This window comes from Rhinolophus hipposideros (assembly GCF_964194185.1).
Source record: "Rhinolophus hipposideros genome assembly, chromosome: 4".
Lineage (NCBI taxonomy): Eukaryota > Metazoa > Chordata > Mammalia > Chiroptera > Rhinolophidae > Rhinolophus > Rhinolophus hipposideros.
In genome coordinates, this window is record NC_138050.1 from 57,140,470 (window position 1) to 57,160,676 (window position 20,207).

A 20,207-nucleotide genomic window follows, 5' to 3' on the forward strand; every position below is an offset into this window, starting at 1 on the left:
TCTTCACTGCCTCCAGGGGTCCTAGTGTTAAATCTCTTTGTTTTTTGAGTGAAACCAGCCGTGGAGTGCAGTTGAGAAACGCATTAGTAATTGGTATCCCCATGAAGAGTATTTGCATGTGAGTGTTTCACGCCAAGTTGTGAGTATAAAGGTGGATTTAAAGCAAACATTGGTGTCTCCTCTTAGACACATTTAGTCTAGGTAGTTTTACATGCTGATGAGAAAACAGTGCACTGAGTAATTCAAAAATTGTTCAGAAAAAGATGCATTCAGGGGGGAAAAACATCAAAATCAGGCCAGGCAAGAAAGACAATATCGGTCCAGGGATATCCCATTCAAAACACTGAAATAATACAATCATCCCTTAAGAGAAAATGATATTCACTTTACAAGTTTAAGTGAATGAAATACAAGGAAGTGAGTTATCACTTATTCCCTTGAGGAGTTTAAAAATGATGCCTGACTTTTTCTTTCTTTTTTTAGAATTTGACATTATGTTCAACAAAGAAATTCAGATGCCTTTTTAAATTAAAAAGAGAAACGTGTAGGCACCTAAGTGTTTGCTACATGAGAAGACCATGGAAAATAGGAAATAAAGAACATTTCCCCAATGAAAAATGATCTGCAAAGAACAAGGCTGTCTATGTAAGGAGATTAATAAAAGGGCTCAAAGAGCACGGAGAAATGCTATGGAAGATCCCCAAAGATGTGTCAGAGTTACTTAAAAATATATCACACAAGTCTGCAATGCATGATAGAACAGGAAAACAAGACACACATGCAAAATCCCCTTCTAAGACCTAATCACTCAACTACTGTACATGTCATGTCAATCCTCTTAACTATGTAATAGTCATTGCATGGAAAAAGCCTCCAGACGTAGAAAATGAGATTACACCTATTTTACAAAGCGAAGAATAGAGCCAAGTTGCTTAAGTACCCCTACAACTTCTACAACCGAGCAAAGACAGAGTGATCCCAATAATTGTTCGTAAGTCATGTATTTGTGGTTGTACAAAACAAATGTGCAAACAAAAAAAATGCTACTTTCTATTTGATGCATTAGGGCCATGTGGGCATGTGTACATGCATGTGTGTGTGTGTGTGTGTTTCTGGGGGAAGAGGATGCAGATAGTAAAACCAACTTGTAACGTTTAAGCTTTAAATGGTACAACAAACCCGGATTAGATTAAATCTCAGTGAGTTACTAGGAAAACATGGAAGAGTTACATTGGTGGATAGAACTCACAATTTCTCTCATCAGTAACAATCTGTAGTTTTCCTTCTAAATAAGTGGGGGAAGAAAAAAAGAAAAATATTTTATCAATTAGGAGACATGTTATCGTCCTTGAAGCAATTATAATACTGTATTGAAAAACAGTACCACAAAAGGGAGTTACAAAGAGATGACTTCTTCCCCCACAGCAGAATGCCAGCAAAGTGTGGGCTGCAGGCTCCATTACCACGAAGTGTAATGAGTTCTGCGAGATTTTGCCAAGTCCAAATGGAGACAGTGAGAACACGCCTTGATTGCTACTTGTGGTACTCCCATTTGCAGAAGAACCATTATATTACATCAATAACAATAATTAAGAAGTTTTGGGGGGTATTTCTGCTAGAGATGAATAAATATCATTTTGGATTGCCTAGTTGGTATATTTTTCGCTTTTGAACTTGAGCCTGGCTATATTTAGGGCAACAGAACTTAGTGGACCAAACACAGAACTTCTAGGAATAAATAGGGTCTCCATCAAACACGGACAGTGACCAATGAGCTTGGTGACATTGGAGGGTAGGAAATGGGAAACAGTTCATTGTAGGTCATCCTCCTGACAGTTTTTAATTGGGTTTGAGTCTAGTGATAGGAAAGAAAAATTATTAGGGAGAGTGACCACAAACTTATTCAGCCTTAAAGGATAATGGCAATTTTCTGCAGTTTTATTATTCTAGAGATGGGGACAGAATTACTTATGGTTCTTACTATTAAAAAAAATTGTGTATTGAAGCATTAAACAAGAAGTCATCCATTTGTGTATTCTTTAGTTAACACTCAAACTACAGGAGTGGATTTGGCATTTCAGGAGAAGTGCTAAAAAAGAAAAGTGAAAAGACAGTGCTCAGGGGATTCCTTCTCTGCTTTAAAAGCCAAAAAAAAAAAAGGGCATGTAAAATAAACTGGAAAAATAATCCCAGGACATGACTTGGTGTGCTTTGCATAACTGTTTTAGCACAATCTTTTAGAAGAAATAGTAGGCGATGCCTACGTTCCTACCTGTGATGATTCCCTGCCGAACATTCTCCCTGTCGCCCCAGACAGGCCCCTGCCCTCGGCTCCCTCCAAAGCACTCACTACAAGGTGTAGCACATTTGTGTAGGTGTGTACTCAATACACATGTCTGCACAGAGTCATCATCGTTCTCCAGGAGCCAAAGTAGGAAGGCAATCTGGACCTCTCGGCAGAGTATCACAGAGTTGATTTCCCCTTTTTTGAATCATTTTCTTTTTCTTATCTTCTGTGACACCCCTCTCCTGATTTCCCTCCTATTTTTCTGAAATCTCCTACATTTCACTTGCTGTCTTACTTTCGATTGCTCGTACCTGGAATATCCCTGTTTCCTGGGAGAACATCTTGGTTTTCTTCTCTCATTACATACATTCCTGGGTGATCCTCATGCACACTCATGGATTCAACTGTCACCACAGGCAGCTGAATTTCTGGTCTGTATCTCCACTGCCTCTTCATTTGAAAATGTCCTACGGGCACTGCCAGCATGGCATGTTTGAAACTGTACTCATCCTCTGCATTTGCACATCTGTTGCTTCTTTTCTAACTCTCCTGTTTCCTGCAGAACCTTAGCCGTGCTGGACTTTCCCTTCTTACTCTTCCCTTCACCTAACCACTCTGTCCAAGTTCTGCAGGCCTGCCTCTTTAGTGCCCCTTGGCTTCATCCATTCCTACTATTTTTCCCTAGGTCTTCATCACTTCTTGCATTGATGACTGAAATAATCCCTTTATAGTCCCTCCTAATCCCTCCTTAATTCAAAAGAAAGTCCAGAGAGATAACTTGAGATATAACCAGAGAGATAATCTGAAGTGATCTCCAGTAAAAGTAAAAATATTTAAGTTTTATATTCAGTCTTAAAAATTTATGGGCAGTATGCATTCTTCTCTATGTCATACATTTTAGCAATGTTAGATAAAATGTTTGAAATTACACCTGACTGAGAAAATCTGAATACTCTGTGAAGATGCGCCATTGGCTCCCGGGGTTTTGTTACTTGTAGTCCACTACTGCCAAGTCTTTCTCAGAAACACAGTCCATCGGATCTTCTTGTTCCAACTCTCTGCACCCTCTGTTTTGCTAAGGAGATTTGCAAATCTGATCATTATTACATTTTTCTGATGAAAAGCGTTACTGACTTTTAATCGTTTCTCAAGATGTGCTCTGACTCCCTTGCTCTTCCTAGCTTAGTCTTTCCACCATTCCATCACATTTCTCATTCACTTTAGCCATATTGAAGGACTTTTGTGTTTCTGTATCATTTAAGTTCATACCTTATGTCTATGTTGTTGTTTCAATGTGAAATATTACACTCCCACCCAGTTCTTTGTCCTTCTAATTTCTACTTATTGGTCAGTATTATCTAAAGTGTCACTACCCATAGAAACTTCTATATTATTATTTAGACATTTTCACATTTTAATTGTTTGATTGCAGGTTTCTATCCCTATTTTACTGTGAGCTTTTTGGAGCTTAAGGACCCCCATCTTATTCTTTCTGTTGAAGTTTTTTAAACATATATATCTATGCTCAATACATATTTTTCAAATAAAGAAGAAAGGAAAGAGAGGGAGAGAGAGAAAAAAAGACACACACACACAGAGAGAGAGAGAGAGAGAGAGAGAGAGAGAGAGAGAGAGAGAGAGAGAGAGAGAGAAGAGAGAGATCCTTATCTTCTGCGTCTCTTTAGTCCCAGTTGTCTTTCTTATAATTAGAGGACATGTCTGCCCTTGAAATTAATTACCTAATTAATCTATAGAATGCTTTATTGAACACTTATCTTAAGCCAGGCATCATACTATGTGATAAAGACCAATGAGATAGTCCAGGCTTAGCAGTATTTCCACCACTTCCTTTCAGTGTGCTATTAGGTCAATTAATGAATTCTTCCAGGTCTCAGTTTCCTTATTTTTAAATAGGGGATAATAATAATACCTCCCCAATAGGGTTGCCATAAGGATTAGACTCATGAAAAACTACTTGATAACATGTCTCAGAACAAGTGTGCTCAAAATAATTTTCTCTCTCTCTCAACTTTGTACCTTTCATTCCAAACTTATGAGGATATTCCCCGAAACTGGCAATCATGTAGGAGGTTAGAGAAATACATGTCCTCCCTTGTAAAGGATCAGAGTACATTTCAAAAGCCAGGGTTGGCTTATCTGGATATAAATCCCTCTCTGCCATTCATTAAGTATGAGTGGGATTTGGCACAAGTCACTTAACATCTCTGTGTTTAAGTTTACTTGTCTGTAATATGGGACAATATACATATATCTCATTGGGTATTTCAGAGAATTAAATAAGTTGGTACTTGCATTATTATTAACAACAATATGGAGATATTATAAGAGTGAGTTAGTATTATTACCACATGTCTAATTTGCCTCAAGACTTCTCACCCTATTTGTCTGACCATTTTTATTTTTTTTTACTTATTTATTTTTTTAGAACACATATATCTCCTTCCTTTCATTCTCCTCCTAATGCAATAGCCCTACCCCATGGCTTTCTTCAGGGTCACTGTTTATTATGTGTAGTGTTATCACTGTCTCATTTTACTGGTTTATGGTTTTAATTTATTTCTCTAAATTATGTTATTGGGTCATAATGAAGAAGTGCTGTGAAGAAAATTGATTTTTATTGGTTATTATTATTATCTGTGACTTGTTCAGTGGTGAGTAGCAGCCGCCTATGTGATAATCTCTATAACACTTCTACACTAAGACTTCTGGATCCATAGCTATCTTTTTGCAAGGGGCAGGGTCTCAGCTTGTTCCTTTCTTTGGAGATATAGAAGCAGATGTCAAAAGTGCTGTGTTAAGTGGTATAATAGAGGGATTATGAGGCATGGCATTGGGCAGAGGATAGAGAGCAACTCTGCATACAGGGTCAGATTAGCTCCAAAGAGGAAGTGACCTTTGTCCCAGGACTCCATTAAAACCTACTGGAAAAGCATTTACAATGCTGATTTGTGTTGATAAAATTAAAGAAAAAGTAAAGTACTCCCAGGCTGAGTCAGATGTAGGTCATTTGTGCCTATAAAGAAATACTGACAACTTGTGTCAAAGGTTCATTGTTGATAACTCAAATGGGTGCAATACCAGAAAAAAAGATCATCTAACTAGGTCAGTGGTTCCCAGACTTTCAGAATGCAAGGGCCACATTTTAAGGCATTTTCTCCTAGAATTTTCCACATAACAGAAAGTGTTCTTTTAGAATCAATTGATTAACTAAATGTTTAAGAAAAAGAATTACTTTGAACTCAATATCAATTTCATGTGGGTTTGTATTTTATTCAGTAAAAATTTGCATTTTGATAAGCATAAATTTGCAAAGTAGTAGTATATATATGTGCAAAGCCTGTTGTTTTTTTCAATCTACATGGATACTTGGACCTCTTGCAATAACTTCAAAGTCTCCTGGGGTCCCTCTCCTACACTTTTGGGTCCATTGATCTAGATTTTAATTAGAGAGTTTCCATCAAGGGATCTGTTAAAGAAATTTACAAGCTACAAGAATTGTACAATTTTAGAGTTATGACATCTTTACTAATTTTATAGGCAGCTTACTTGTTTTACAATCCACAGAAACAACTATGACCGATTAGTTGATAACAAATTAGAATTACAAACAGGCATAATTTGCTTCTGTTGTATGAACATATCAGTGCTATTTGTGCCCAATAATGGTTATGGTTTTATAAATCAGGAACAAATTTCCTGCCATCTTCTGAATTTTCTTGTCTCTTGCAACAAGGTAAGCACAGATGGTAGATGACACACAAGGCGAATTGCTCCACAGGTCAGCACTGCCTGAGTGATCTGTTAGGTATGAGGTTGTACAGATCAAACAGTACATTTCCGGAATTTCTGAAAATGTGGGCCACATGTGGCCAATGAGATATTTTTGAAAGCTGACTGTGGGATATGCTGATCCAGCCAAAACTCAAGGGTTGTAGGTAAGGTTGGAGGTGGGACACAGAAAAATTTTACAACCTGTAGAAATGGACACTGTCAAAGGCAAGTTACATTCAAGCCTGGTCTCGTGATCCCTATGCTTTATTCTGCTCATTTCTGCATTTCCTGAGCCTCCCAGGAAGTCACTTGCTGCTCAGCCTCACCAAGCCCAGCCCTCCAGAAGCAGGGCTGAAGCAGAAATGAATCATTGTCAGGGAGTATCTCAGGAATGGGGTGAAAGGGCATTGCGACAATGTGGCTCTTTGCATTTCTTATCAGTGTAGTCTCACCAGTGATGAAATATAATGGAAAGGCCATTTGTGCTGTTGTCATCAAGACTGAGTTCATAATCAACTTTTATGATTTATCAGCCTTGTGATGTGGGCCTACAATAGTGTGTTTCTGAGCCTTTATTTCCTCATTTATAAAATAGACCCATTGCCTCTTTGTAGGATCAGATGTGGGTTATGTTATGGAACAGAAAGCGTTGGCCCACCTGGTGCTATCAGAGCCAAATACCAAAACACTGAGAATTGTAGTGGAGAAATATTGTAGTGGCTATTTTATTGATGAAGGCCACCATCCAGGAGAATGGGAAGCTAAATGCCCAAAAGGCTGAACTCCCCAATGGCTTGTAGGTTACAGATTATATAAGGTAAAATAACAAGCCACCGTGGGTTAGATGGTTCCAGGTCATGCTGGGAGCTGATTTGTCAGAGGTGAGGTAAGGATAATAAATCATTTCTTTAGGTTTTAACAACAGCTCTGAGGTCTGTTCCGGTGGCACTCTGTCTGGTTTCATGGGGAAGTAGCCAAGGGTTCTTCCACCATAGGGCTCAGGAGCTGGAACATAATTTAGATCGATATGTTATCTTGAGCTTGCTAGAGCTTTGGACTTTTTGATCATTAGTCAGGTCCAGGCTACTGTCATCTGCTGCCTCAGGGGTCACTGATTATGGAGGAGTGGGGTAAGGGGAAGCTAGGTCTCTGGGGGAAGTGTGGGGGGAGACAAGGAAAAAGAGAGAGAGAGAGAGAGAGAGAGAGAGAGAGAGAGAGAGAGAGAGAGAGAGAGAGAGATTATTTCTAGAGCTGGGATTTAAAGCTAAATTTAATCAAAGTCATAAGGACTCTTGGTTTCAGTTAGACATGAACACATGTACCAAGTGCCAGGAAGAGCTTTGCAGAGCTGGACTAGAAAGAGCAAAAAAGGGTTAGCAATTCCTTCTGAAGCTTCTTGAGTCATTTGCCTGTTGCAGTGTAGTTTCTTTCCATCTGAACCACTCTTGAGATTCTATTAGTGGTGAAGGACTTCAGAGAAAAGAGAGACCTACCAGCGGAACATGATATCCACCCTTACCTTCCTCCAGACTCAGCTGCCCTAAAATCACTCAGAATGCATTCCTAATTTAAAGCCATATTCCAGTCTTAGCTGTGAGAGTCTCATCTTCCCTTAATTCTCTCTTTTGAAATAACTTCCACGTTTTTCATACTATCACCAATATATGTTGAGGAGTGGGCAATCTGAAAACCGTTAGCTTTGTTGACAGGTTCAAGAGGGCCATGTGCATTAAAAGGATGACATTCAAAGGCCATGTAAGCAGGCTATAGACAGCTTTCAACATGATGGTTAATGCAAAGGTTCTGGGGCAAGACTGTTCAGATTGAATTAGCTCTACCTCCTGCTAGCTTTGTGAACTTGTGCAAACAACTTGTGCAAACAACTTGTGCAAACAACCTAATCTTTCTTAAGAGGATAATTATACTATCAACTTCATAGGTTTTTCATGAGAATTAAATGAAACCATAGATATAAAGGGCTTAGAAACCTAACTCAATTAATGTGAGGTACTAGTATTAGCAATAACATTAGTATGGTTTAAAAGCCCCTGTCACCTAAAAAATAGTACATTGCACCAGGAGTCAGGCAGTGGACATGTGAGAGTGCATCTGATCATTAAGATTAGTCTGAAGAATCACATGTGTAGCTGCTTTAGAAGAGTGGTGTCATGTGGGAAATGACCTCTATGTAAATGTAGACTTTACAACCCTAGGAAATTGAGCCTATGGGTAATGACAGAAAAACTGATTAACCAACTTAAAATGCTCATAGACCATGGTTTATTAATCGGTTTGAAGTATACAGCTAGAAACAAAAGTTAGGCTAGACTGCAGACGTGCTACCTGAATCCTGTGGCATGTGCTGTTCACATGTTCTGCTCTCTCTCACCCTCCTCAGTCATTCCTGCAGAGGGGAAGGCTGGGGTTTCAACAAGGTGCCCTGGGTCAATGAGACACACTTGTTCTCTTGCAGAGACACAAAGACAAGGATGTCTGGACAATGACTGTAGATTGTCAATCAACCTGCTGAACAGCCTGGGGAATTGTTGGTTATTTCGGGGGCAGAAGAATCTGAGGACAGAGCAGGCTTCACCAAAAGGTGGCTGAATCAAGACTTCATGAATACTGAGTAGTCATGTATATTTAGTATATACTAAATATTAAAGGCTTTTTGTGTCATGTCTCAGCCATCTTTAGAGTCTTAAGTTTTTAGTTGTTTGATGGCTTGTATTTATTGCCTCAAGACTATTTGATATCTCTTGATCTTCTTATTCCTTTCTCTGTAATACCCATTGTTTTATTCACTCATTACCTAACAAGCTTATGGGTATTATCCGTCCCATCTGTTGTCTTTTTCTATAGCAAAAAGAGCGTTAATTAAACTATATGAAAAATGCATATGTGGAACTTACCAATTGGGTAGGAGGCTTGAGGGAATATTTAAAATGCATGGTTTTGAGCCTTCATATATGGCCTCTGAGCATATTTGGGTGTCACTCAAAGAGGTCCTGAAATCAGAATTATCTCTCTAGGGACCCATCCAACAGTCCACATGCAGCCCAGCACATGACAGGTTCTGTATAAAAGTTTGCTGACTTAATGAATGCTTTAAGTTTGCAAGTATAAGGGAAATATCCTAAATTATATTTCTATAGCTATTTGTAATTTTCAGACTGGTTTCACATCAAATGTCTCCTTTAGATTTTGCAACCATGCTGTGAGGTAGGTAGAACAGGATTTATTATACCTGTTTGACAGATGGAAAACTGAAATCCTGAAATATAACTGGCTTAAATATAACTAGTTATACATAGCACATCCCAGAAGGAATAGAATCTAGAACTCATATTTTCTGATTTCTAGTGTTCTTTGGACCATGAGTCCCCCTACCCTCTCCCTATACAATTCCAGCCATATAACAGAAGCTATGTCATCCTCAACTGAACCAGTAGGATCCCATGACTTCCAGTATATAAACCATGAATAATTGTGAAAGTTTAGCACAGTTATAAGACCCAAGTAAAGATGAACCAAACTGCTCCTTGGATTACACAATTATTTGATTAATTTAAACATAAATCTACCTTATTATATCTCTTATCACTGGTCTATAAAAATTTCCTGGAACATGTGCAACACTGCAGTTTATCCCTTAAGAAGAGTGGCCTATGTTTATATTCATAGAACTTTGAAAACTATGTTTATCAACTGTAAAACATTTGGAAACAGTATCACTTTTTTCAACTTAATATTTGGGAGGTTCTGCAGAAACCTGAAACTTTGAACAATATTGCTGAATGGGTGCCAGCCATATACATAAGCCTTCCAGAATACTCTACTGCTTAGATATTTTGGACAATAGAAGCACTTGGCTGTTCTCAGAGCCAGATTTACTCTATGTAACCTCACAAGGGAATTTATTCGCACAGGATGTAAATTTGACCTTCAGCATCCCAAGGAGGCAAAGGAATTAAACAATTCTAGCCCATAAAAAAAAAAAAATTTCCTCCTCTAAAATAATGATGAATTATTCTTGGAGAATGAGTTTGTGATCTTTGTGCCTCAGAGGAGAAAAAAAAAAAAAAAAGGAGGGTATAACCAGGTATTTTCTGTCCTTTGGAAATTGACCAGGATCAGTTACTGGAGCCGACTGGCATACAGATGACCCTCTCCAGCTCACCCTGGGCGGCCACTGACTGCCTCTATTCAGACTGGCTTCTATGGTGGATCCTAGTGATGTCTCAGGATTTGTTTTCCGCCCTTTAATTGCCAGCTGTAATCATTGACTACAGTTTTGAGGAGGCTGCTCTGAATTTAGTTTGGATTTCTCTAATTTTAGACACATTAAAGAGCTCCAGGAAGGGATTTATAATGGGTTGCAACATTTTTTTCATTTTTTGGCCAGTGAGTGTCACACAGCTGTGTGTATGTGTTTATATGTCTATGTGTGTGTGTGTGAGTGTGTGTGTGTATGCAAAAGCTAGAGAGAGAGGATGAGAAAGAAAAAGAACGTAGAGAAAGCAATGGAGTCATTATCTGCCAGTTTGGTTGCTTATAGAAGCTATAAAAACTTCAATGTTTTTAAATAAAATTAGCAGTGAAATTTTAAGTGAAAATTAAATTAAAATAAGTATGCATAATATAATTATTGTGTGTAGACATGCAGAAATGTTTTTCTCTAAAAAATTCAATGTCATTTAAAATAGATATTCAGCAAATTATAATGCATTAATAAAATAATGGAAAAATGGCAGAAAACTTTCATCCAGAAAATTTGGTGTAATTTGGAATTATAGTGAACAATCTAGTTTTCAGATCTTTGATAATTTTCAAAAGCAGTAACAAGTCTTGTGTTTGGCAACACAAAAATGTTATTAACCCCATAGTGGGAATAATGAGGTAAGAGAATCAGGCTTTCATTTATGACACTGAAAAAAAAGAAATGTTACATCAAATTCTTTTCAATATGTATATATATTTAAATCATTAAATTATCTGTGTGACTATATTTGTATATTTATATATATGTATATATTTACACATACAAATAGTAAGAGCCTATACCTTTTGTCATTATGTTCCAACATTTTCTAAAATCATTTCCTTCAATTTTCCTAATGACTTTACGTACAGTCCACTTACAGTTAGCAATCCTAGTTTATGTATATCATTTATCTGAGGCACTAAAAAATATCCCCACTACTTTCTATTTGTCAGTTTTTTCATTCAGAGTTTGCACTAATTTTTGAGTTTGTTTTGCCCTCAATGAACATCTAAAGTATTCTTTCTTCTAGAGCATTTCAAATATAACGTTATCACTTAAGCTCTATAAGCAACTTGAACAAAGGTAAATCAACTAGCTCTGTGTATATATACATTTAAAAATCCAATTTTTATTTTACTTAAAATAATAATTAGCCACCATTTATCAGGTACTTGGAGCTCTGCTAAGCATTTTCAAACATTCTTTTTTACTAAGTCCTTACTAAATTCTTCTATAATAGGCATTATTTTTATTTTTATTGATAACTAACTGAAGCATAGAAAGTTTAAGTGATTTGCAAGATAGAATAGAACTAGTATGTAAAGAGCAGAAATTATAGAAAATCTATCTTATATTGTCTTTTGGAAATACACATCCTTTTATTTATTCAAACTATTTTGATTTAAGAGGAGGCTGCTATAAATAAAAAGGATAGTTAACAAAAGTATGTATGCTCCTTTCATGTAGATTTCCTTCAGTATGTAATTGCTGATAAGCTTATACTATAATACAACCTAACATAAGATCTATTTGGAAATTGCTTTTTTTTTGTTTTATAAGATTTTTATTTTTAATTTTAGAGTCAACATATACACTGTTTAATGTTATTTCAATAGTTTTTAGGAATTGAGACTAAGTTTATTTCTTCCTTTTTGCAAAGAGTGAAAAATAATGTGATAACCTGGTCAGGATGCCTGTCATGTTGATTGGGGTGCATGGATTCAAATGGCCCTTGAGAATTAGTCAGAATTTTATTTCTGATAAAAAAGAAAAAAAAGAAAAAAAAATCCCCCTATATTTTGGACCTGTACCTATATACCTGTATACCTACATACCGTATCATTTTTTCAAAATCTTGACTGTAAGAAAAAACTATACTTATTACTTCTTCTCTGCATAGCAAATAAAGGAGTGTAATTTGTTAGTGAATCAGATATCTATATAAAGTTTATTAAAGCAGATAAGCCATTTAGAGGAAATTCCCTCCCACTGGAAGGAAAACTGGGGAGCTAGGCTAAGACTTCCCTGATTGCTTCCAGGTAAAAGAAAAGACCTTAAGTAAAGCTTTTCCTAAAAATGTTGAACATAGATATTGACCTGCTATCAACTATGGGCACATTATTATCACATGAGATGTGAACCTACTTACATTTTTTATGGCAGCTCTATTAATTGCCTTCTTTGATTATGAAGTAATACTCTCCACATGGCCAAATTAGCAAGCAGCTCAAGTTCATTTGTAATTTGCCATCTCTTGTCATCTCTTTCAGTAGCATCTTGAAACTACTTCAAATTGCTCAGTTGATTTTAATGCTTCAATTCAGTTGTAATAGAATTATTGAATACTTTGGACTTTTATTTTTACTTTTCCCCTATCTGATAGACTTGGTGGTACTTGGGCTGTGAAATTGTCAATCACTCTGCCAAAATGTGTGTATATAATGATACCTTCTCTTTGAAGTTCTGAAAACACCTTGTGTTTTCTGCCAGACTCTCCCTATGCCTCAATGCAGAGAACTGGGCAAGGTTAACGAGCTGTTTCAAGTCGATGTACTACGAGCAGTGAATGAAGACTAAAAGCAATAAACATTAATAAGGATTCATTAAAACTTGGCTTTGACAGATGCTACAGATTTTCCTTATCCAAATAACAGCATTGTCACTCATGAAAATTGAATGTCCCATGTCAACCATTTAATTCTTAACTCAAGATGCAATATGCGAGTATACTGTATAACCCAACATTTCTTCTGTAAGATGAATGACAGTGTGTCTTCTATCATCTCTCCAAATCTATATATTCTGTTTTTTAAGCCAACAGGATTTTTAAAATCAGTCTTGTTTCTCAAATTGGGTAAACAACTATTATAGAGAGAGGAGTCTTATTAAATTAACAGGGAATTGAAGTTGATGACCCAATACTTTTTCTTCTTTTGTAGTATCAGAATTTCAGGCAATCCTCAATCAGATATCTCTTTCTCTACTAGCTAACCTTCTAAGGGGTTCGTAGTCATCATACACAAACCTTTTTAATGCCACCATATTGGATTCATCTTCACTTTGTAGAACACTTTACTGCTTTATGTGGTTCTGCCCATTCTAGCCATTCTAAGCCTGTCTTTGGAAGTCAGGTCTGCTTCTCTGCCATTCCTACCTCTCTACATAGCTTAGCTGATCAGTGGTGACTGAGAGCTATTTTTTTTTTTTTTTTTTTCTTTTTGCTGTGGTTTGAGGAGTGGTTGGTTAGAAGCTATGGCCCTCTTGGAATTTCCACTAGTCTACTCAAGCACACCAAATAAACATGTGATCTTGTTAAAACCACTGAGTTTACTAAGGTATTATGGATTCAGGAAAAGACGCTTAACTGCCATTCTCTTCTTCCCACCCCAAGTTTATTTCTGCCCCTGAGTTCCTTCTAGATAGAAAATGGCAGACAATGCTAAATTGAACCATCCCTTTCCTACTGCATATTGTAATTTGATCCCATGTTTCCCAGCCCTGGATCTTTACTATCAAATTGGTTCACAAATCATAATCTTCTCTATTTCTTCCAGCCATATTCTTGCCCTAGTGATTTTGTGCCCTAGTGGGACACTTATCCAATCAGTATCCCAAACAAAGCACTGCCTTCTTGGCCAGCTATCCTAAACAGTTTGCTTTTGTTTTCTGAGGAGAGAGAAAGTTGTTAAAAGAAACCATTAACATTTTATCTGGAGGAAAACTGTGGAATAAATTAGACCATACAATATTTTTTGTCTTGTTCCTTGGAAAGATTTGGATGAAGCTTTCATAGAGACTCTAATGGATAGTAATAAGGAAAAGCTAGCAAGGCTGGACAGTGTTAAGATTTTGGCCAGGAATTCTATTCCCTGTCCCTATAACTCTTCAAACCAACTGAATCATTTTTAAAGATGTCTTCTTTTGAACTACATTGTCTCATGAGGGTAAAGTACAGTAACTTCTTAAGATATTGTAAGTCACACATGTGTTAGTCCAAATTTGCCAAAAGAGTGGTATCAGTGAAGAAGACAGCTCCAAAGATACCTGCATTTCTCATTGTCAGTGGACACTGCTAGGGAAGGCTGCACTTGATCCGTGTCTTAGATACCCCTCAAAAGGTAGTGAAAGGGTTCAGGTTGACTCTCTTATGGTGAGAACTAAGGAAGAGGTGAAAGAGGTAACATAAAACTGATCTCTCATTTCAAGAAAACATACATTATAGAGGTTATCACAGGACTTCTTGCAGAAATTCTATCTGAGGTTTAAGAAGAGAGAGCCAGCATTTTGACACATGCCAGGCAGACTTATTGATAGTCAAATAAGCAGTTTAAAAGATGGCTTCTAAACATTGACATTAAGAAAATAACTATGATTTAGTATTAAAATTATTGTAGATTTATCTCCATTAATTTAAAAATTGACACTATAGACTAAATTCTATGCTGAAAAGAAAAAGTGATTCAAATCCAATTTTTATTTAGAAGTTTTAATTTGTAACTGATTTCCCATAACAATTGTGTAATTTGTTTTACAAGCAAAAACCAGTAAACAATATAAGTATTGCTGATATTTATTAGTCTAATTAGTTGCATTTCCAAAATCTATTTAATATTCAATGTTAAAAATTCTATAATCCTCTAAGGAAATATTATCATCTATCATGAAATTAAGCAGAGCTTACCAAATTACATAGTTTTTGCATTTTATTTTTTAATATGCATAATGCACATTAAGTGATTTTTAGAGCCTGTGTCTTGTAACGTTAGAAACAACCATTATAGTTTTCATGGAGAACATCTAATCGTATTGTTTTTATATGTCATCATGATGAAGTGCTTTGGATCATTAAAACTCTTAGTATGCCCCACCGTTTACATCTAAGATGCACGCATGCCATTTGACTTGAGTGTATTATTCGGTGTTCTCCACAGGCCTGAATGGAAGGTCACTTTGACCTGCTGCACATTTTTACTTAAGAATTGCTTTTAACAATAAGCCACTAGTGTACTTGTTTCTGGGCTGACTTGAGTTTTTGGCACGATATGAAAAGCATTTGGAAAGTGTAAGTAAAAGCCTTCCGTTTCAGGAGAAATAATGGCCCCATTTGCCATGGAAACTGGAGGACTTTATGAAAATGCACTCAACTGTTTTCTGTAGTGAGCCTAAAATTATTCTAAAAATAAGTTGTATTCCTGGCATCTGCTAGCCAATGCACAAAGATTTCGTCTCATAAGGCTTTCCCTTTTAGAGAAAAATGTCACGCCATTTGAATGTTTCATTTTTTCCTATTGTTCCAAAGGTATAGGGAAATATATGTGTTACACACAGTAGGGATTCAATAATGAGGTTTTAATTAAACTACATGTTTTTTGAAGGGCGTAATAATTTGAGTACTGCCTCTGAACATCGATCATGATTAAAGAGATCAAATATAAGATTGTTCTTCAAAGTGAGAATGAGTCTTATATATACTTTTTTCTCTTCTATATAGATTATTTTTATATGTGTCATGGGAAACAAACAAAATAGGAGGCTAAAATTTATGAAGCTATTAGCAGACAGATAAGGGTGAATAGAAACAAAGGACCATCGTATCTGACCAGAAGACCCATGATGCATCCCATCATTGAATCAAGATCCTTTAGTCATTTATGAATATGTGGGTAGATGAGGAGCATGGAGGAAAAGCCACATTCTGCTAACTCCTTTGCAGGTGCCCGGGACCTTTTCAAGGAGATCTATTGCTTAATTAAAGTCTAAAGAGACCTCATGCCAGAAGGCAAAATGGTGTACGTTACTGGAAGACCGAGTTGATAGGTTGAAAGTGTGAAAGAGTAGAGCAAATAAAATCCTCAAGATGGGATGCTCCAAGAGGCAAATAGAGTTCAGGGAAGATTCACATTTACACCCACATGTCTGCACTGGCCTGAGAATATGTTCATACAATCACAGAATCACACTGGACAGATTAGGCCTTTGAGTAATAGAAATATTCATTTATTCAGCTTTCACTCAATAAACAAGTATTGAGTACCTGTATGTTCCAGGCACCAAGTTAGCTGCTAGGAATAAAGCAATGACTGATTCCAGCCTCAAATATTTATTGTTCTCTGGTGGCAAAGGTGCATAAGAACTCCACAGATATTACAAGGAGAGAAAATTACTTCCCTAAACCTGCTTTAGAGGCAACCGAGGAATTTACAGGGGGGGATGGTTACAGAAATTTGACTTGTGAACTCCATTTCCCATAACTCAAAGGGTGGGTGTGGGGTGTGTGGGGGGTAAATATGTAATTTATTGTTCATACCAGGAAGCTTTGAGAGTGATTCAGAATCCCAGGTGTGAACTGGGACTCCTTAGTAGATCAACCTCTCTCTGTCTCTCTCTCTCTCTCTGTCTCTCTCTCTCTCTCTGTCTCTCTCTCTCTCTCTCTCTCTCTCTCTATATATATATATATATATATATGTCTCTCTCTATATATATATGTCCCTCTCTACATATATATGTGTGTCTCTATATATATATGTCTCTCTATATATATATATATATGTCTCTCTCTCTCTCTCTCTCTCTCTCTCTCTATATATATATATATATATATATACCTTTCTCTCTCTCTCTCTCTCTCTCTCTCTCTCTCTCTCTCTCTATATATATATATATATATATATATATATATATATATATATATATGATGTCTAGATTTGGGACTAACTAAACAGGTTTTTGTTTTTTGCTGTATAATTTACCATTATTTAATTTGGTAGGAATTCTTAGGGGCTATTTTTATAATTTGATTGGTGATAAATAAATTATCGAAATAGCATGCAGTTAAGAGCCTGGTGGTGAAATTTAGTGACCCAACTCCAGATACTGATAGCAGAGGTTCAGCCTGAAAGTCAAACTTGTGTTTCAGAAACATGACTCCGTGTTAGTCAACATTTTTATAAAGAGTTAGGTGAAATTATGGCAGACCTGCTTGTCATATGTGCAAATAACCCAATGTTGGGATGGTTAATGACTACCCTGGTTCTAAAAAGTTCTTAATAAACTGGAACATCAGGACAACTTTTCAACTTGTTTCATTAGGGAAATAGATGTAAGATAGTGTACTTACATTTAAACAAGCAAATAAAGTCTGCATTAATATGAGAAGTGAAAAATGTGGCTTAACAGCAGTTCTTGTCAAAGAAACAGATACAGCTTAGCTATTAATGCTAATTCTAGGGTGTTATGTCAAGCTTTGGCAGAGATTTTATAGAAAGTACTCATGCCTTAGCTGGATAACTGGGCAAGAATATATTTCCCAGTCCAAGGGTTTGTATTCTGGAACTGTGAGAACGGAGACAGTGTCTTACTCACTTTGTCCACTAGCTATAGAAGATACCCAAAATGAACTTGTTGAATGAATGGATAGATGCATTATGAACAATGAGAGCTTAAGGGAGCGAGTTGACAGATTTTGCACAAATCTGCATCATATTTCTCTAGTGACCCTTCTCCCTCAATCCCTGAGATCTTCATATCTAATCTGTTTCTCTCACTTGGCCTGTTGTCATTACCTTCTTTTCGAAATGCAGTTAGAAGATTGAATATCAGCCTACAGAACCCAGAAAACATAATCATTTCCTAAAGGCAGTTTTTGTAAATCTGTAGGAATTTTTTTTCTCTTTATGTCAAAGCATTATTGACATAAGAGTTATCAAGCACATGTACAACATAATCAGCAACCTCACCTCACCTAGTGAACAGACTGGTTTGAACAAGGTTTTCCTGAAATATCTTGTTATCCACACCCATGTTTACTTTTGTTTCTCCTGGAGGCAGAATGTTGCTCACAGATACAGGCTGTGTTTACACATCTAGGAAAAAAAAAAAAAGCATGTTTATGCTTTCTAGCCTATCCCCACCCCTCGTGCAATTGAGAGTCACTGTTCTATCTCCTTTTGCCCATTTTAAATCTTCTTTCAATTAGTCAGTTGGCTAAGAAAAATGCAGATACCTAGGGTTTGAATGACCTTGACTTCTCAGTTCCATTGCTTAAATCCACATAATTACCTATCGGCCACTGCATTTCCCACTATGCCCAGCTGGACCTGGCTTAAGAGCAGTAACCTTTTTTTCATGGTCATTTAAAGGCAGACTATCAAAAAATAAAAAATAAAAAATAAAGGCAGACTATCAAAAGCCTATTTATCAAAGTGGGTTAAAATTATTATACACATATCTGTTAAAAACTAGAAGTGGCATTTAATCTATAAATTCTAAATTTTAGAGTACTATAATCCACAATTTATTTAATCTATAAATTAGGTCCTCTAATTCTAGAGATAGAACTCATGTTATAGACATTTTTAATGAAATAGTTTAATTTACATAGTTTAAGCTATTTCTCAATGGAAAAGTTTGCAGCAGACTCTGTGCAAAGTAAACTTCCTCAAAGCAGTTCTATTATGCTCAAGATTTCCATTATTTAATGTGAACTGGGTTTCTTTTAAGTTTTAATTTTTTTAAGTAGACATTATTTTGAAGAAATGATACAATTTCATCACTACATAGACAACCTTATTTAAAAAGCCACACATTTGAAAAAATAATTTCAAACTCTCTAAATTTCATAGAGATGGTAAATGTGTGTGTGAGTGTTTGTACTGTCTTCATTACAAGATGTTACAGGCTGCTTTCTATACAGTTCTGCCAGAGAATATCTATTCATTTGGCAACAGTATATTTAGACAATGAAAGAAAGTTCATGAAGCTGAGCTCTGAAATACACTATTGCTTATGAATGGAGACTCCTCTCACCATTTGTTGAAATAATACATTTGGATACAGGCTTTGGAAACCTAATGAATATGCCTGCTCCTGAATTAATTTTTTGTTTTGTTTTGTTTTTTCAATTACAAGTATTTTTATTGGGCATGGATGGCAGATTAATAAAGGGGAATTTAGCAAAGTGCTGATCATTTCTAAGTGTGCTTGGTCTCTGGAGCTTAGACATGCACACTGGTACTTGTTTTAAATCTATAAGAGCAATATCCCTCAAGTAAGGGACACTTGCATTTGTAATTTTGGTAAACTAGAATTGTTCAAGAAATTAAAATAGATACAGGGATTTTATTGGATTATAGACTCAATATAAGTTGTCAGTGGATAGGTGATCACTAGGTGAGGATGTGATAGAAGAAATTCATTTGAAGTACACAGTAGGTGCTCATTAATTACTTGCAAACATTGTTTAATATGCCCTAATTCACTTTTTTTTTCTGATAGATCTTCTATTTCACCACTTTCCTTTGAAAGATGTACAAAAAGCATAAACAAATAATGAGTGGAATAATTTGTCTTCAGAGGAAACACACACACATAAATATATATATTTAACACAGTTCAATAAGCAATAGCTACAAATTATAAATATTTAAATTAAAATTCTCATAGGGTTTAAAGCAAAAAACCTGGTACTAAATTTCCTTTGAAGACTAGAGAATTTTCAGATGCTTTGAAACACTATATTAGATGGTCAGCTGTGTGACTTTGGGCAAATTATATTTAAACTCTATGCTTTATTTCCTTATCGTAAATGGGGCAAATGATAGGACCTACTGCATAAGGTTATTGTGAGGATTAAGTGAATTAATGTAAGTAAAGTCCTTTGAACAGTGGGAAATAATAGCAGAATTTTAAAGAGTAATGTGATATAAAAAATGATGCCTCAATTATGCAATATCGTCAAAAAATTAATTTTCTCAATTTGAAGATGTTATGGCTAAGTGGTCACCTCTGAAGTGACAAGAACAATGTAAGAAAATTGATGGTCATTCTCCCTAGATGTATTATTTATATCACTGACTTAATACTGTG